Source organism: Taudactylus pleione, unplaced genomic scaffold (genome assembly GCF_031769625.1).
Source record: "Taudactylus pleione unplaced genomic scaffold, aTauple2 ptg000016l, whole genome shotgun sequence".
Classification (NCBI taxonomy): Eukaryota; Metazoa; Chordata; class Amphibia; order Anura; family Myobatrachidae; genus Taudactylus; species Taudactylus pleione.
This window is the reverse complement of record NW_028284418.1, coordinates 39,496,839-39,513,143: the sequence shown is the minus strand read 5'-3', so window position 1 is coordinate 39,513,143 and position 16,305 is coordinate 39,496,839. Positions and strand designations below refer to the sequence as shown.

The 16,305-nt window shown below is 46.1% G+C and overlaps 1 protein-coding gene across 1 annotated transcript in view; it reads right to left on the bottom strand.

Annotated features, from left to right (window-relative positions):
• The window catches only part of NPFFR1 (neuropeptide FF receptor 1), a 219,356-nt gene that overhangs the window by 156,404 nt on the left and 46,647 nt on the right, over positions 1-16,305 (bottom strand). The window lies entirely within an intron of this gene.

The following is a 16,305-nucleotide window of genomic DNA, read 5'->3' as shown; positions in this document are numbered from 1 at the left end:
TTCCGTGTTTTGGGTTCTGGGTTTTGTGTTTTGGATCTGTATTTTTTTTAAAAAAAGCATAAAAACAGCTAAAATCACAGAATTTGTTGGTTTCTCTGCTCCTATGCTATTATTAACCTCAATAACCTTAATTTCCACTCATTTCCAGTCTATTCTGAACACCTCACACCTCACAATAGTGTTTTTATGTCCAAAAGGTTGCACCGAGGTAGCTGGATGACTATGCTAAGCGACACGAGTGGGCGGCACAAACACGTGACCCATCTAGGAGTGACACTGCAGTGGCAGACAGGATGGCAGTTAGAAAAACTAGGCCCCAAACTGTACATAATGCAAAGAAAAAAAAGAAGTGCAAGATGGAATTGTCCTTGGGCCCTCCCACCCACCCTTATGTTGTATAAACAGGACATGCACACTTTAACAAATCAATCATTTCAGCGCCAGGGTCTGCCACACAACTGTGGCTGAAATGATTGGTTCGTTTGGGCCCCCACAAAACAAGCTGGCAATTAATGTGTCCCTGCACAAACTGGCTCTACGGAGGCAAGATGTCATCCTCATCCTCCTCATCCACCGATTCCTCACCCTCTTCAGTGTGTACATCCTCATCCTCACAAAGTATTAACTCGTCCCCACTTGAATCCACCACCACAGGTCCCTCTGTACCTTCTGGAGGCTGGTCTCCCTGGAAGAGCTGATAATTCATTTTGATGAACATCATCTTCTCCACATTCTGTGGAAGCAACCTCCTACGCCTTTCGCTGACAAGGTTCCCGGCTGCACTAAACACTCTTTCGGAGTACACACTGGAGGGGGGGCAACTCAGGTAAAATAGAGCCAGCTTGTACAGGGGCCTCCAAATTGCCTCTTTTTCCTGCCAGTACAGGTATGGACTGTCTGCCATGCCTACTTGGATGCTGTCACCGATGTAATCCTCCACCATTCTGTCAATGGTGACAGTATCATATGCAGTGACTGTAGACATGTCAGAAATTGTTGCCAGGTCCTTCAGTCCGGACCAGATGTCCAAACTTGGTCCTGCCTGCCCTGCATCACCGCCAGCGGGTTGCTTAGGATACCTAAGTTTTTTCCTGGCAGCCCCAGTTGCGGGAGAAAATGAAGAAGGAGCCATTGACGTGTCACGTTCCGCTTCAGCTGACAGTGTGTTCACCAGCAGGTCTTTGCACCTCTGCAGGCTTGTGTCGGCCGGAAAGAGAGACACCACATAGGCTTTAAACCTAGGATCAAGCACGGTGGCCAAAATGTAGTGGTCTGATTTCAACAGATTGACCACCCTGGAATCCTGGCAAAGCGAATGAAGGGCTTCATCCACAAGTCCCACATGCCGAGCGGAATCGCTCCGTCTTAGCTCCTCCTTCACTTTCTCCAGCTGCTTCTGCAAAAGCCTGATGAGGGGAATGACCTGACTCAAGCTGGCTGTGTCTGAACTGACTTCATGTGTGGCAAGTTCGAAGGGCTGGAGAACCTTGCACAACACGGAAATCATTCTCCACTGCGCTTGAATCAGGTGCATACCCCCTCCTTTGCCTATGTCATAGGTGGATGTATAGGCTTGTATGGCCTTTTGCTGCTCCTCCATCCTCTGAAGCATATAGAGGGTTGAGTTCCACCGCGTCACAACCTCTTGCTTCAGGTGATGGCGGGGCAGGTTCAAGAGTGTTTGCTGGCGCTCCAGTCTTTGGCACGCAGTCGCTGAATGGCGAAAGTGGCCAGAAATTTTTCGGGCCACCCAAAGCGTCTCCTGCACGCCCCTGTCGCTTTTCAGAAAATTCTGCACCACCAAGTTTATTGTGTGAGCAAAACATGGGACGTGCTGGAATTTGCCCAGATGTAATGCCCGCACAATATTGGTGGCGTTGTCAGATATCACAAATCCCCAGGAGAGTCTAAGTGGGGTAAGCCACTGGGTGATGATTTCCCTCAGTTTCTCTAAGAGGTTGTCGGCGGTGTGCCTCTTACTGAAACCGGTGATACACAGCGTAGCCTGCCTTGTAACGAGCTGGCGTTTCTGAGATGCTGCTACTGGTGACGCTGCTGCTGTTGCTGCGTAAGGTGATACATCTACCCAGTGGGCTGTCACAGTCATATAGTCCTTAGTCTGCCCTGTTCCACTTGTCCACATGTCCGTGGTTAAGTGGACATTGTGTACAACGGCATTTTTCAGGACACTGAGGACACTTTTTTTGACGTTTCTGTACAGTCTCGGTATCGCCTGCCTAGTGAAGTGGAATCTAGACGGGATTTGGAACCGGGGACACACTACCTCCATCAATTGTCTAAATCCCACTGCACTAATGGCGGATACCGGACGCACGTCTAACACCAACATAGCAGTCAAGGCCTCAGTTATACGTTTTGCTTCAGGATGACTGCTGTCGTACTTCATCCTCCTCGCTAAGGACTGTTGGAGGGTCAATTGTTTAGTAAAAGTAGTGGTGTTCCTACTTCCTCTCTGGGATGATAAACGACTCCCAGCAGCAGCAACAGCAGCAGCGGCAGCAGTAGGCGTAGCAATGCAGGATCCTCCAGAGGAATCCCGGATAGGAGAGTCAGTCATGCCAGTGACATGGCCTGCAGGACTACTTCCGATCCTGACTAAGGAGGAAATTGACGAGGAGGGAGTTGACGGTGTGGTTTGCAGGCGCTTGGATACAACAGGACAACGGGATTTAGGTGTCCCTGGACTGCTTACGGTCTTAGCCAAAGTTCTGAACTTGACAGTAACTTTTTATGAACGCGCTGCAGGTGCCGTATAAGGGAGGATGTTCCTAGATGGTTGACGTCCCTACCCCTACTTATTTCACCTTTACATATGGTACATATGGCAAGACAGTTGTTGTCCGGATTTGGATAGAAATATTGCCAGACCAAAGAGGTGGAATGTTTGGTCTTCTGCCCAGGCATGACCGTGATGAGCTTTTTCATCCCACGGACAACAACTGTCTCCCCCGGAGCCTGATTTAAACAAACCACATCACCATCAGAATCCTCCTCGCCAACTTCCTCCTCAGCGCCAGCTACACCAGTATCCTCATCCTGTTGTACTTCAACAGTGACATCTTCAATTTGCATATCAGCAAGTGGACTGTGGGTGCTCCTTTCATCACTTGCAGGGGGCGTGCAAATGGTGGAAAGAGCCACCTCTTCCCGTCCAGTGCTGGGAAGGTCAGGCATCGCAACCACCACCACACTTGGACTCTCCTTGGGGATTTGTGATATCTTCTTAGAAAGCACAGTTCTTCGCTGTGCTTTTGCCAGCTTAACTCTTTTGATTTTTTTAGTGGGAGGAGGGCTTCCATCGTCATGTGAAGCTGAACCACTAGTCATGAACATACTAGGGATCGACCTTAGCCGTTCCTTGCCACTCCGTGTCGTAAATGGCATATTGGCAAGTTTACGTTTCTCTTCAGCTGATTTAAATGTCTTTTTCAAGGTCATTTTCCTGAACTTTGCCATTTGGGATTGTATGTGCCCTCTACTATGACATTGGGCATCGGCCTTGGCAGACGACGCTGATGGCATGTTATCGTCTATGTCATGACTAGTGGCAGCAGCTTCAGCACTAGGAGGAAGTGGTTCTTGATCTTTCTCTATTTTATTTTTATCGGAGAAAGTTTGGTCCTCCATTTATGTTATATCGATTTGATATATACGTGCGGCTAAACACAGAAAATAATTTTTTTTTTGGTTTGGACTGGAGTGTACTTTCGGGGGTTACAGCACCCTTTAACAGTCAAGCCAGCCGGCCCTTTACTTATGACACAGGCGCACGCTTGGCACTACTTTGTTGATGCACGTGCGGCTACTGTGCACACAATTCACAAACACAGAAAATAATTTTTTTTTTGGTTTGAACTGGAGTGTACTTTCGGGGGTTACAGCACCCTTAACGGTCAAGCCAGCCGGCCCTTTACTTATGACACAGGCGCACGCTTGGCACTACTTTGTTGATGCACGTGCGGCTACTGCGCACACAATTCACAAACACAGAAAATAATTTTTTTTTGGTTTGGACTGGAGTGTACTTTCGGGGGTTACAGCACCCTTTAACGGTCAAGCCAGCCGGCCCTTTACTTATGACACAGGCGCACGCTTGGCACTACTTTGTTGATGTATGTGCGGCTACTGCGCACACAATTCACAAACACAGAAAAAAATTTTTTTTTGGTTTGGACTGGAGTGTACTTTCGGGGGTTACAGCACCCTTTAACGGTCAAGCCAGCTGGCCCTCTACTTATGACACAGGCGCACGCTTGGCACTACTTTGTTGATGCACGTGCGGCTACTGCACACACAATTCACAAACACAGAAAATAATTTTTTTTTGGTTTGGACTGGAGTGTACTTTGGGGGTTACAGCACCCTTTAACGGTCAAGCCAGCCGGCCCTTTACTTATGACACAGGCGCACGCTTGGCACTACTTTGTTGATGCACGTGCGGCTACTGCGCACACAATTCACAAACACAGAAAATAATTTTTTTTTTGGTTTGGACTGGAGTGTACTTTCGGGGGTTACAGCACCCTTAACGGTTAAGCCAGCCGGCCCTTTACTTATGACACAGGCGCACGCTTGGCACTACTTTGTTGATGCACGTGCGGCTACTGCGCACACAATTCACAAACACAGAAAATAATTTTTTTTTGGTTTGGATTGGAGTGTACTTTCGGGGGTTACAGCACCCTTTAACAGTCAAGCCAGCCGGCCCTTTACTTATGACACAGGCGCACGCTTGGCACTACTTTGTTGATGCACGTGCGGCTACTGCGCACACAATTCACAAACACAGAAAATATATTATTTTTTTAGCACTTGGGGGGAGCACCCCTGATGGACAGAGCACCCCCTGGACAACACTACAGCACCCCTTTAGGACTGGGACACTGCACAGGACTTTGGAGTGGACACAGCCCCTATGGAGAACTGACTGCACAACACAGTCCAGCCAGCCCCTATGGACTTTGAAGTAGTGGACACAGCCCCTATTAACAACAGCAGCACAGCACAACACAGCCAGCCCCTATGGACTTTGAAGTAGTGGACAACAGCAGCACTACACTACACTACACTACACAGCCCTAACTCCCACCCTCCCTCTTCACTGTCCACAGCCGAGTGAGAAAATGGCGCCGACGCGGGTACCTTATATAGGATCCAAAACCCGCGAGACTCGGAAGGCGGGATGATGACGTTTTGCCTCGATTTCAGATCCGAGTCAGGCGGGAAAAGTCGAGCCTGACTCGGATCTGCCTCGGATCGGGGGGCTCGGGGGGGTTCGGATTTCAGAAATCCGAACCCGCTCACCCCTAATATGAACCCATCCTTACTGCAGTATGCATCTATAAAAACACCACTTCCCACCTCTGTTCCTCCTCTCTCTTTATAATTCAGGCCTGAAAAATGCACACGGGTCTACTACAGGCGCATATGCTTTCTGAGCATATTGTATGCATCAGATGAAAATATTAATAAAAATAAACCCTAATTAAGTGAACTTTTCTATAGTGTTTTCTTTCTATTTCTCTAGATTTAAATGAGGTTGCTATTCTTAAATAAAAGCAAATTGAAGTGTTAAAAAAATTTAAGAATTTGTTCACAACATTTGGTATTGAAAACTACCTGGAAATGGGAGTGTATTTAGAAATAGCTTAAATATTAAAAATTTGGTGAAAGACACAAGTAATACACAAGTAATTCCAATGTTGTGATAGATAAGAATAACCACAGCATGCCTACAATTTGCTACTTCCACTAATAAAATTAAACTCACTTTTATTAAACAAAACATCTATGTTTTGTATACAAATAAGTTAATTTCCAAACATACAAAAGGAAGAATAATGAGCTTAAATTCATGAATAACTTTAAAATTCGTATTGTGGCTCTAGCAATTAATGGTTTGTGTTTGAACATCACTTTACAGATTTTAAGTGGTGCAAGTTATTACAAAAACAAATCTAAAAATGTTCTGCAATATTTTGGCTTCAATTATCAGCAATATTTTCTATTTAAACATGAGAACGCTTTGTACAATATCTTTGAATATTTTGCATTTGCATTATTTTTAATCAGATAAACATTGGCAGCGTTGTAGGCAGATGACAGGAGAACCATCTGTATATAACTGGTTTCTCTCTTTTTAGGCTAAGCACGTGAAAGACGATAAAGCTCTGTTAACCACTGTAAAATATGTAAGTGCTATATAAACAACTGTTAAGTAATAAAATAAATACAGACAGCCAGTGTAGGACTGGGGCATAAAGGGCCCACCGGGGGAATGCAGTAATAGGGGCCCATGCGTAAGGTGTGTGGTCGGCCACCACGGTAGCATGACTAACCATTAGGCAAATTTTGGTGTAGTTTCTATAGAAGCAAACCAAGAACCGCTTTATCAGTGGTCCTGGTCGACCTGGTATCTGACCCTCTAATAGAGTAACAATGTAGAATTCAGTGCACAGTCTGAAACATGGCACCTGGAGGAGGGGGTGGGGCCCTCAGGCAGTGGGGCCCACCGGGGAGTTCCCCTGTACCCAAGATTTAGACCTCACGGGGCCCTAGCAAGATATTGATTAGGAGCCCCCTCCCTCAAACAATCCTTTGCATATATTACAGTAGGTGTCACTGGAGCAAGACACACCCACATCATATTATATACACGCATCATATATATGTATATACACACATAGTTTGATTTCTCCAAAAGAAACCTGTCCGGTCTGTGGAAAGGAATAGGCTGCACTCTTGAGTCCTGACGAAAAAGTCTTAGGTCCTTGAAACGTTGACTATGTATTTAATCCATCAGTGATCAATACACGTTTTTTTGGAGACAAAAGAATGCCGCCTATTCTTTTCCACACGGGGAGGGCCAAGTTTTCCTCATCTTGGTCCAGTGACAACTACTGTACTATGTGCACAGTTACTACAGTCTTCCTAGATCACATTATATATATATATATATATAAAGTATACAGTATATATATATATATATATACATACATACACTGTATATATATCTATCTATCTATCTATATCTATCTATCATCCTGTAACAAATATATGCAAGTAAGGAGTGTGCATGTATGGGTATACATACATACATACATACATACATACACAGTGTGATGATAGGTGAGACAGGATGAAAGGGGTCAAATGAACAGAGGAAGACAAGAGGAAAGAGGGAAGAGCAGAGGGAGATGGTAGAAGGCGAGGGCACAGAAAATAAGATAAAAACACCTACACAATAGGTAGTAACTCAGTATATATATATATATACACAGTCAGGTGCATAAATATTGGGACATTGACAGAGTTTTCATATTTTGGCCTCTATTCACCACCACAATGGCTTTGAAATGAAACAAACAAGATGTGATTTAACTGCAGACTTTCAGATTTAATTTGAGGGTAATTACATCCAAATCAGGTGAACAGTGTAGGAATTACAATGATTTCTATATGTGCCTCCCACTTTTTAAGGGGCCAAAAGTAATGGGTCAAACTAAACAATCCTAAATCTAACTTTCACTTTTTAATACTTTGTTGCAAATCTTTTGCAGGCAATTACAGCCTGAAGTCTGGAACGCATAGACATCACCAGACGCTGGGTTTCATCCCTGGTGATGCTCTGCCAGGCCTCTACTGCAAATGTCTTCAGTTCCTGCTTGTTCTTGGGGCATTTTCCCTTCAGTTTTGTCTTCATCAAGTGAAATGCATGCTCAATTGGAATCAGGTCAAGGGATTGACTTGGCCATTGCATAACATTCCACTTTTTAGCCTTTAAAAACTCTTTGGTTGCTTTTGCAGTATGCTCTGGGTCATTGTCCATCTGCACTGTGAAGCGCCATCCAATGAGTTCTGAAGCATTTGACTGAATATGAGCCTATAATATTGCCCGAAACACTTCATAATTCATTCTGCTGCTTTTGTCAGCAGTCACATCATCAATAAATACAAGGGAACCAGTTCCATTGGCAGCCATACATGCCCATGCCATGACACTACCACCAACATGCTTCACTGATGAGGTGGTATGTTTTGGATCATGAGCAGTTCCTTTCCTTCTCCATACTCTTCTCTTCCCATCACTCTGGTACAAGTTGATCTTTATCTCATGTGTCATGGCTTTTTTAGATGTTGTTTGGCAAACTCTAATCTGGTCTTCCTGTTTTTGAGGCTCACCAATGGTTTATATCTTGTGGTGAACCCTCTATATACACTCTTGTGAAGTCTTCTCTTGATTGTTGACTTTGACACATATACACCTACCTCCTGGAGAGTGTTCTTGATATGGCCAACTGTTGTGAAGGGGTTTTTCTTCACCAGGGAAATAATTCTTCTGTCATCCACCACAGTTGTTTCCGTGGTCTTCCGGGTCTTTTGGTGTTGCTGAGCTCTCCGGTGCGTTCTTTCTTTTTAAGAATCTTCCAAACAGTTGATTTGGCCACACCTAATGTTTTTGCTATCTCTCTGATGGGTTTGTTTTGATTTTTAAGCCTAATGATGGCTTGCTTCACTGATAGTGACAGCTCTTTGGATCTCATATTGAGAGTCGACAGCAACTGATTCCAAATGCAAATGTCACACCTAGAATCAACTCCAGACCTTTTACCTGCTTAATTGATAATGAAATAACGAGGGAATATCCCACACCTGTCCATGAAATAGCTTTTGAGTTGATAGTCCCATTACTTTTGGACCCTTAAAAAGTGGGAGGCACATATAGAAACCGTTGTAACTCCTACACCGTTCACCTGATTTGGATGTAATTACCCTCAAATTAAATCTGAAAGTCTGCAGTTAAAGCACATCTTGTTTGTTTCATTTCAAAGCCATTGTAGTGGTGAATAGAGGCCAAAATATGAAAATTCTGTCAATGTCCCAATATTTATGCACCTGGCTGTATATATATATATATATGGTATACAATCGGGAAACCGGCTTCCCGACTGTCATATCCCGGCATTTCACCCTAGATAGATGTAGACGCCTGACATTTCCCAGACGCCGGGAGACCGGCACCCGGCATCCCGATCGAAGGGATGCCGGGCACCACGAGCGGACAGCTGCGGGGGGGAGGGTTAGGTTTAGGGCACCCGGGGGGAACTTGGGGTTAGGCACCCCACCGGAAGGGTTAGGGTTAGGCAAGGGGGAGGGAGGGTTAGGGTTAGGCACCCCCGTGGGGGGACTTAGGGGTAGGCACCCCCCCGGGGGACTTAGTTTTAGGCAGCGGGGAAGGGGGGGTTAGGATTAGGCACTTGGGGGGGAGGTTAGGGTTAGGCACCCCTAAGGAGGGTTAGGGTTAGGGGGTTAGGTTAGTATATACTTACCTTAGCGATGATCGGGATTTCCAGCGCTGTCGGCCTTCCGCTGCCGGACTCTGCTCATCTATCGGCCAGGCGCTGCCGGGAATCGAACCGCCGCCCGTTTCATACCGATTCCATATATATATATATATATATATATATATATATATATATATATATATATATATATATATAAATCTAGTGACATTGTAAAAACTGTGCATAAATCCAGTAGGTGTCACCAGGTCAAGTCTTGACCTAGTGACACCTACTGGATATATGCAGTTTTTACAATGTCAACAGATGAGAAAAAAATAAATTATAATAAAAAAAATATATATATATATATATATATATATACACACCTACAGTATATATTTGCACCCATTCACCCATTGATATATGCATTTTTATATCATATATATATATATATATATACACACAATCAGGGGCCCTACCTGGATGGCCTTGCTGGGTGCTGCTGGTGGGCGGCGGCGGGTCTGGAAGGCTGACAGAGTGGCTGCTGAGGCTGGCTGTGGACAGGGCGGGAGGGCCGGTCAGTCTCTTTGTCTCTGGGCTACTTCCTTCATGTGCAGGCAGGTGACCGCGGCGCATACAGTCTCTCGCATATAGACAGAGAGACAACAGCATGGGAGAGGAGGCGGGACCGCGTGATGCCGCGTGACATCATGACATCACGCGGTTCTCACGCAGTGCTCCTCTGGGAGTGCTGTGATCCTGTAATTTCTAAGGGCAAAGGGGCCCGTCCACCAGTCCCTTGGGTTCCGCCGGGCCCTAGGCGAGTGTCTAGGATGCCTAGCGGGAAATCCGGCCCTGCTGTACCCCTGTGGGCCAGTCCAACCCTGCAGACAGCTACTCATTCTACCCATCCTGGTAGGTATCAACAGTGCAAACTAAGGGTAGTACAATTAGATGCAACCCTTCATGGCACTGGTATGGCTATCTCTGTGCTTCTCCAATAAGGTAAAAGACAAATAAAAGTACTAAAATCATTAAATCACCATTGTAAATGCTGATTACTGTAGTTGTCTCCCCAGATATTGTATGGCATCTTTTGCAGAAGATGGAACAAGTTACAGTATTTGGAGTAGAAATATGCCACAAGATCATTTGCAACTACTATTCTCTAAACTGGTGTCAGCTTTTCCCAGCATTAGTATACCACATTTTGGACACACTATGTAGAGTCATAGGGGTATATTTACTAAAGTGTGGGTTTTTAGAAGTGGAGATGTTGCCCATAGCAACCAATCAGATTCTAGCTATTATCTTCTAGAAGGTGCTAGTTAAATGTTAAGTTGAATCTGATTGGTTGCTATGGGCAACATCTCCATTTCTAAAAACTCTCACTTAATGTTCAGAAGGCAAACAATGGAGGAAACCTGTATTATGAGATAAGCGGTTGTGTTTTGCAGAGAACTGAACACACATGAACTTGATGTTTCAGAGTAGTACAGAGCCCTACTAGGAACGCTCCACCAGGTTTAGTTATGAAAACGAGGCAAACTTTAATATTCCCAGAAATAGTGGATCTTGAATGTTTTACATTGCAGAGTCTAACCCTTGTGATCAGGGAACATTTCACACAGAAGAGTATATGGAAGGGATGTGGGCTGTAGTTGTGCTTCAAATAGACACCGTTAGGATGCCATTAGGATGCCACTAGACAGAATTGTAGGTAGATAAAGTGGGTGGGAGGGTGTAAGACTGCAATAATATGTGTTCACTGTGTATGCTTATCAGACACTACAATAGCTAGCAGCAACTGCAATCTGCATGCAAATGGGATTCTGTCACCGTCACTGTGTCTTTGCTTGTCACACGCTAGTAGCACCACTTCAGGTGCAGATGGACAATACAAGTGCCACTCCACTTTCAGAAGAAAGTCTCTTGATGGTTCTTGAGAAGGTCTCCTTGGCAGATGTGGGATGAAAGTGAAATGAAAGTGGAGTGTACATGGTTTGTAGTAGTACAAATTAAGATTAAAAGGGTTAGAAATTTACTCAACTATCCTTAGTGAGGTATGGTTCATTCCACTACTGGTGGTTTTGGAATATTACAAGAAATAACTTCTCGTAATTGTGATAATGAAAATTCTATTGTAGAGAAAAAGCTGATGATACAGTCTGTAAACAGCCCAAATGAAAACTGACAAAGTTCTAATTTCAGAAATTATTTCATGTGGGAACGAATCCTGAATCAGCATTTTTCTGGCATGACCACTGTGAGTAATTTGCTTGATGTGCTTTTCACAGGTGTACCAGCCTGCATCATCTGAAGCATATAATAGATGTTTGTTCTAAAACAATAATTAAAATCTTCGTCACCCTGCATTTTGAGAATGTGATTAAAATCATGCTATTGGTTTAAAACTGATTAAATAAAGCTATTGGTGAGTAGTGTTTTGTAGCATAGGTATGTCTAACCATATTTTTCTTTTGGATTAACTAATTACTTAAATAATGTAGAGACATAAAAAATAAAGTAATTATTATAAACAATAAAGTAATGATTATATGGGAATCGGTATGTAATACCGCCGGCCTGCATGGTCGAATCCCGGCAGCGTCAGGCCGACAGAGGAAGAGATCCCGGCAGCGGGAGCCCGACAGCGCTGGAAATCCCGATCGTCCCCAGGTAAGTACTAACTAACCTAACCTACCCCCCTAACCCTAACCCTCCCTTAGGGGTGCCTAATCCTAACCTCCCCCCCAAGTGCCTAACCCTAATCCCCCCTCTAAGTGCCTAAACCTAACCCCCCCTTCCCCGCTGCCTAAACCTAAGTCCCCCGGGGTGTGCCTATCCCTAACCTCCCCCCGGGGGTGCCTATCTCTAACCCTCCCTCCCCCTAGCCTAACCCTAACCTCCCGGGGGGTGCCTAACCATAAGTCCCCCCCGGGAGCCCTAAAACTAACCCTCCCCCCCGCGGCTGTCCGCTCGTAGACGCCGGTCATTTCACCCTCGCCGGGTTATGACAGCATACTTACCTACCCTCCCGATTTGGTCGGGAGCCTCCCGAAAATCGGGTGCCGCTCCTGACCTCCTAGGAAGGCAGGCAAGTCTCCCGGCTGCCGCCGACCCCTCCTGTCCCACCCCAATTGTTTGTAAACCCCGGCAGTGAAGGTGGGCGGTGACACGATTCACGTCATTTTGGCACCGCCCCCTGCATTACACTGCCTGTAATATCGGCAGTGTGTAGCGGGGGCAGGGCCAAAATGACGTGCTCGCGTGGCTCCGCCCACAAAACTTGTCATATGGCCTGCCCCGCCCCCGTTTGCTGGCCACGCCCCCCCAGTAATGCCGATCTGGCTGCTCCCTCCCGGAAAGGGCAGCCAGATAGTCGGCACGTATGTATGACAGTCGGGAGGCCGGCTATTGGTATAATGTCAGCCAGCTTCCCGATTGCATCCCGATTATATGTACACAAAGGGTAAGGTTTTAAATAAAACTGTGCACAAGAACAGCTATAGTTCAAATATATAATCTATTCTAATAGTCAAGAGTGGATATCATACATAGCTACTAGGGGTGTGCACCGTCCACTTTTCGTGTTTTGTGTTTTGGTTTTGGATCTGGATCTTTCTTCGTGTTTTGGATCTGGATTGGTTTTGCCAAAACCACCCTTCCGTGTTTTGGGTTCTGGGTTTTGTGTTTTGGATCTGGATTTTTTTAAAAAAAAGCATAAAAACAGCTAAAATCACAGAATTTGTAGGTTTTTCTGCTCCTATGCTATTATTAACCTCAATAACCTTAATTTCCACTCATTTCCAGTCTATTCTGAAGACCTCACACCTCACAATAGTGTTTTTATGTCCAAAAGGTTGCACCGAGGTAGCTGGATGACTATGCTAAGCGACACGAGTGGGCGGCACAAACACGTGACCCATCTAGGCGTCATACTGCAGTGGCAGACAGGATGGCAGTTTGAAAAACTAGGCCCCAAACTGTACATAATGCAAAGAAATAAAAGAGGTGCAAGATGGAATTGTCCTTGGGCCCTCCCACCCACCCTTATGTTGTATAAACAGGACATGCACACTTTAACAAACCAATCATTTCAGCGCCAGGGTCTGCCACACAACTGTGGCTGAAATGATTGGTTTGTTTGGGCCCCCACAAAACAAGCTGGCAATTAATGTGTCCCTGCACAAACTGGCTCTACGGAGGCAAGATGTCATCCTCATCCTCCTCATCCACCGATTCCTCACCCTCTTCAGTGTGTACATCCTCATCCTCACAAAGTATTAACTCGTCCCCACTTGAATCCACCACCACAAGTCCCTCTGTACGTTCTGGAGGCTGGTCTCCCTGGAAGAGCTGATAATTCATTTTGATGAACATCAACTTCTCCACATTCTGTGGAAGCAACCTCCTACGCCTTTCGCTGACAAGGTTCCCGGCTGCACTAAACACTCTTTGGAGTACACACTGGAGGGGGGGCAACTCAGGTAAAATAGAGCCAGTTTGTACAGGGGCCTCCAAATTGCCTCTTTTTCCTGCCAGTACAGGTATGGACTGTCTGACATGCCTACTGGGATGCTGTCACCGATGTAATCCTCCACCATTCTGTCAATGGTGACAGTATCATATGCAGTGACAGTAGACATGTTAGAAATTGTTGCCAGGTCCTTCAGTCCGGACCAGATGTCCAAACTTGGTCCTGCCTGCCCTGCATCACCGCCAGCGGGTTGCTTAGGATACCTAAGTTTTTTCCTGGCAGCCCCAGTTGCGGGAGAAAATGAAGAAGGAGCTGTTGACGTCTCACGTTCCGCTTCAGCTGACAGTGTGTTCACCAGCAGGTCTTTGCACCTCTGCAGGCTTGTGTTGGCCGGAAAGAGAGACACCACATAGGCTTTAAACCTAGGATCGAGCACGGTGGACAAAATGTAGTGGTCTGATTTCAACAGATTGACCACCCTGGAATCCTGGCAAAGCGAATGAAGGGCTTCATCCACAAGTCCCACATGCTGAGCGGAATCACTCCGTCTTAGCTCCTCCTTCACTTTCTCCAGCTGCTTCTGCAAAAGCCTGATGAGGGGAATGACCTGACTCAAGCTGGCAGTGTCTGAACTGACTTCACGTGTGGCAAGTTCGAAGGGCTGGAGAACCTTGCACAACACGGAAATCATTCTCCACTGCGCTTGAGTCAGGTGCATACCCCCTCCTTTGCCTATGTCATAGGTGGATGTATAGGCTTGAATGGCCTTTTGCTGCTCCTCCATCCTCTGAAGCATATAGAGGGTTGAGTTCCACCGCGTCACAACCTCTTGCTTCAGGTGATGGCGGGGCAGGTTCAAGAGTGTTTGCTGGCGCTCCAGTCTTCGGCACGCAGTCGCTGAATGGCGAAAGTGGCCTGAAATTTTTCAGGCCACCCAAAGCGTCTCCTGCACGCCCCTGTCGCTTTTCAGAAAATTCTGCACCACCAAGTTTATTGTGTGAGCAAAACATGGGACGTGCTGGAATTTGCCCAGATGTAATGCCCGCACAATATTGGTGGCGTTGTCAGATATCACAAATCCCCAGGAGAGTCTAAGTGGGGTAAGCCACTGGGTGATGATTTCCCTCAGTTTCTCTAAGAGGTTGTCGGCGGTGTGCCTCTTACTGAAACCGGTGATACACAGCGTAGCCTGCCTTGTAATGAGCTGGCGTTTCTGAGATGCTGCTACTGGTGACGCTGCTGCTGTTGCTGCGTAAGGTGATACATCTACCCAGTGGGCTGTCACAGTCATATAGTCCTTAGTCTGCCCTGTTCCACTTGTCCACATGTCCGTGGTTAAGTGGACATTGTGTACAACGGCATTTTTCAGGACACTGAGGACACTTTTTCTGACGTTTCTGTACAGTCTCGGTATCACCTGCCTAGTGAAGTGGAATCTAGACGGGATTTGGAACCGGGGACACACTACCTCCATCAATTGTCTAAATCCCACTGCACTAATGGCGGATACCGGACGCACGTCTAACACCAACATAGCAGTCAAGGCCTCAGTTATACGTTTTGCTTCAGGATGACTGCTGTCGTACTTCATCCTCCTCGCTAAGGACTGTTGGAGGGTCAATTGTTTAGTAAAAGTAGTGGTGTTCCTACTTCCTCTCTGGGATGATGAACGACTCCCAGCAGCAGCAACAGCAGCAGCGGCAGCAGTAGGCGTAGCAATGCAGGATCCTCCAGAGGAATCCCGGATAGGAGAGTCAGTCATGCCAGTGACATGGCCTGCAGGACTACTTCCGATCCTGACTAAGGAGGAAATTGACGAGGAGGGAGTTGACGGTGTGGTTTGCAGGCGCTTGGATACAACAGGACAACGGGATTTAGGTGTCCCTGGACTGCTTACGGTCTTAGCCAAAGTTTCTGAACTTGACAGTAACTTTTTATGAACGCGCTGCAGGTGCCGTATAAGGGAGGATGTTCCTAGATGGTTGACGTCCCTACCCCTACTTATTTCACCTTTACATATGGTACATATGGCAAGACAGTTGTTGTCCGGATTTGGATAGAAATATTGCAGGACCAAAGAGGTGGAATGTTTGGTCTTCTGCCCAGGCATGACCGTGATGGGCTTTTTCATCCCACGGACAACAACTGTCTCCCCCGGAGCCTGATTTAAACAAACCACATCACCATCAGAATCCTCCTCGCCAACTTCCTCCTCAGCGCCAGCTACACCAGTATCCTCATCCTGTTGTACTTCAACAGTGACATCTTCAATTTGCATATCAGCAAGTGGACTGTGGGTGCTCCTTTCATCACTTGCAGGGGGCGTGCAAATGGTGGAAAGAGCCACCTCTTCCCGTCCAGTGCTGGGAAGGTCAGGCATCGCAACCACCACCACACTTGGACTCTCCTTGGGGATTTGTGATATCTTCTTAGAAAGCACAGTTCTTCGCTGTGCTTTTGCCAGCTTAACTCTTTTGATTTTTTTAGTGGGAGGAGGGCTTCCATCGTCATGTGAAGCTG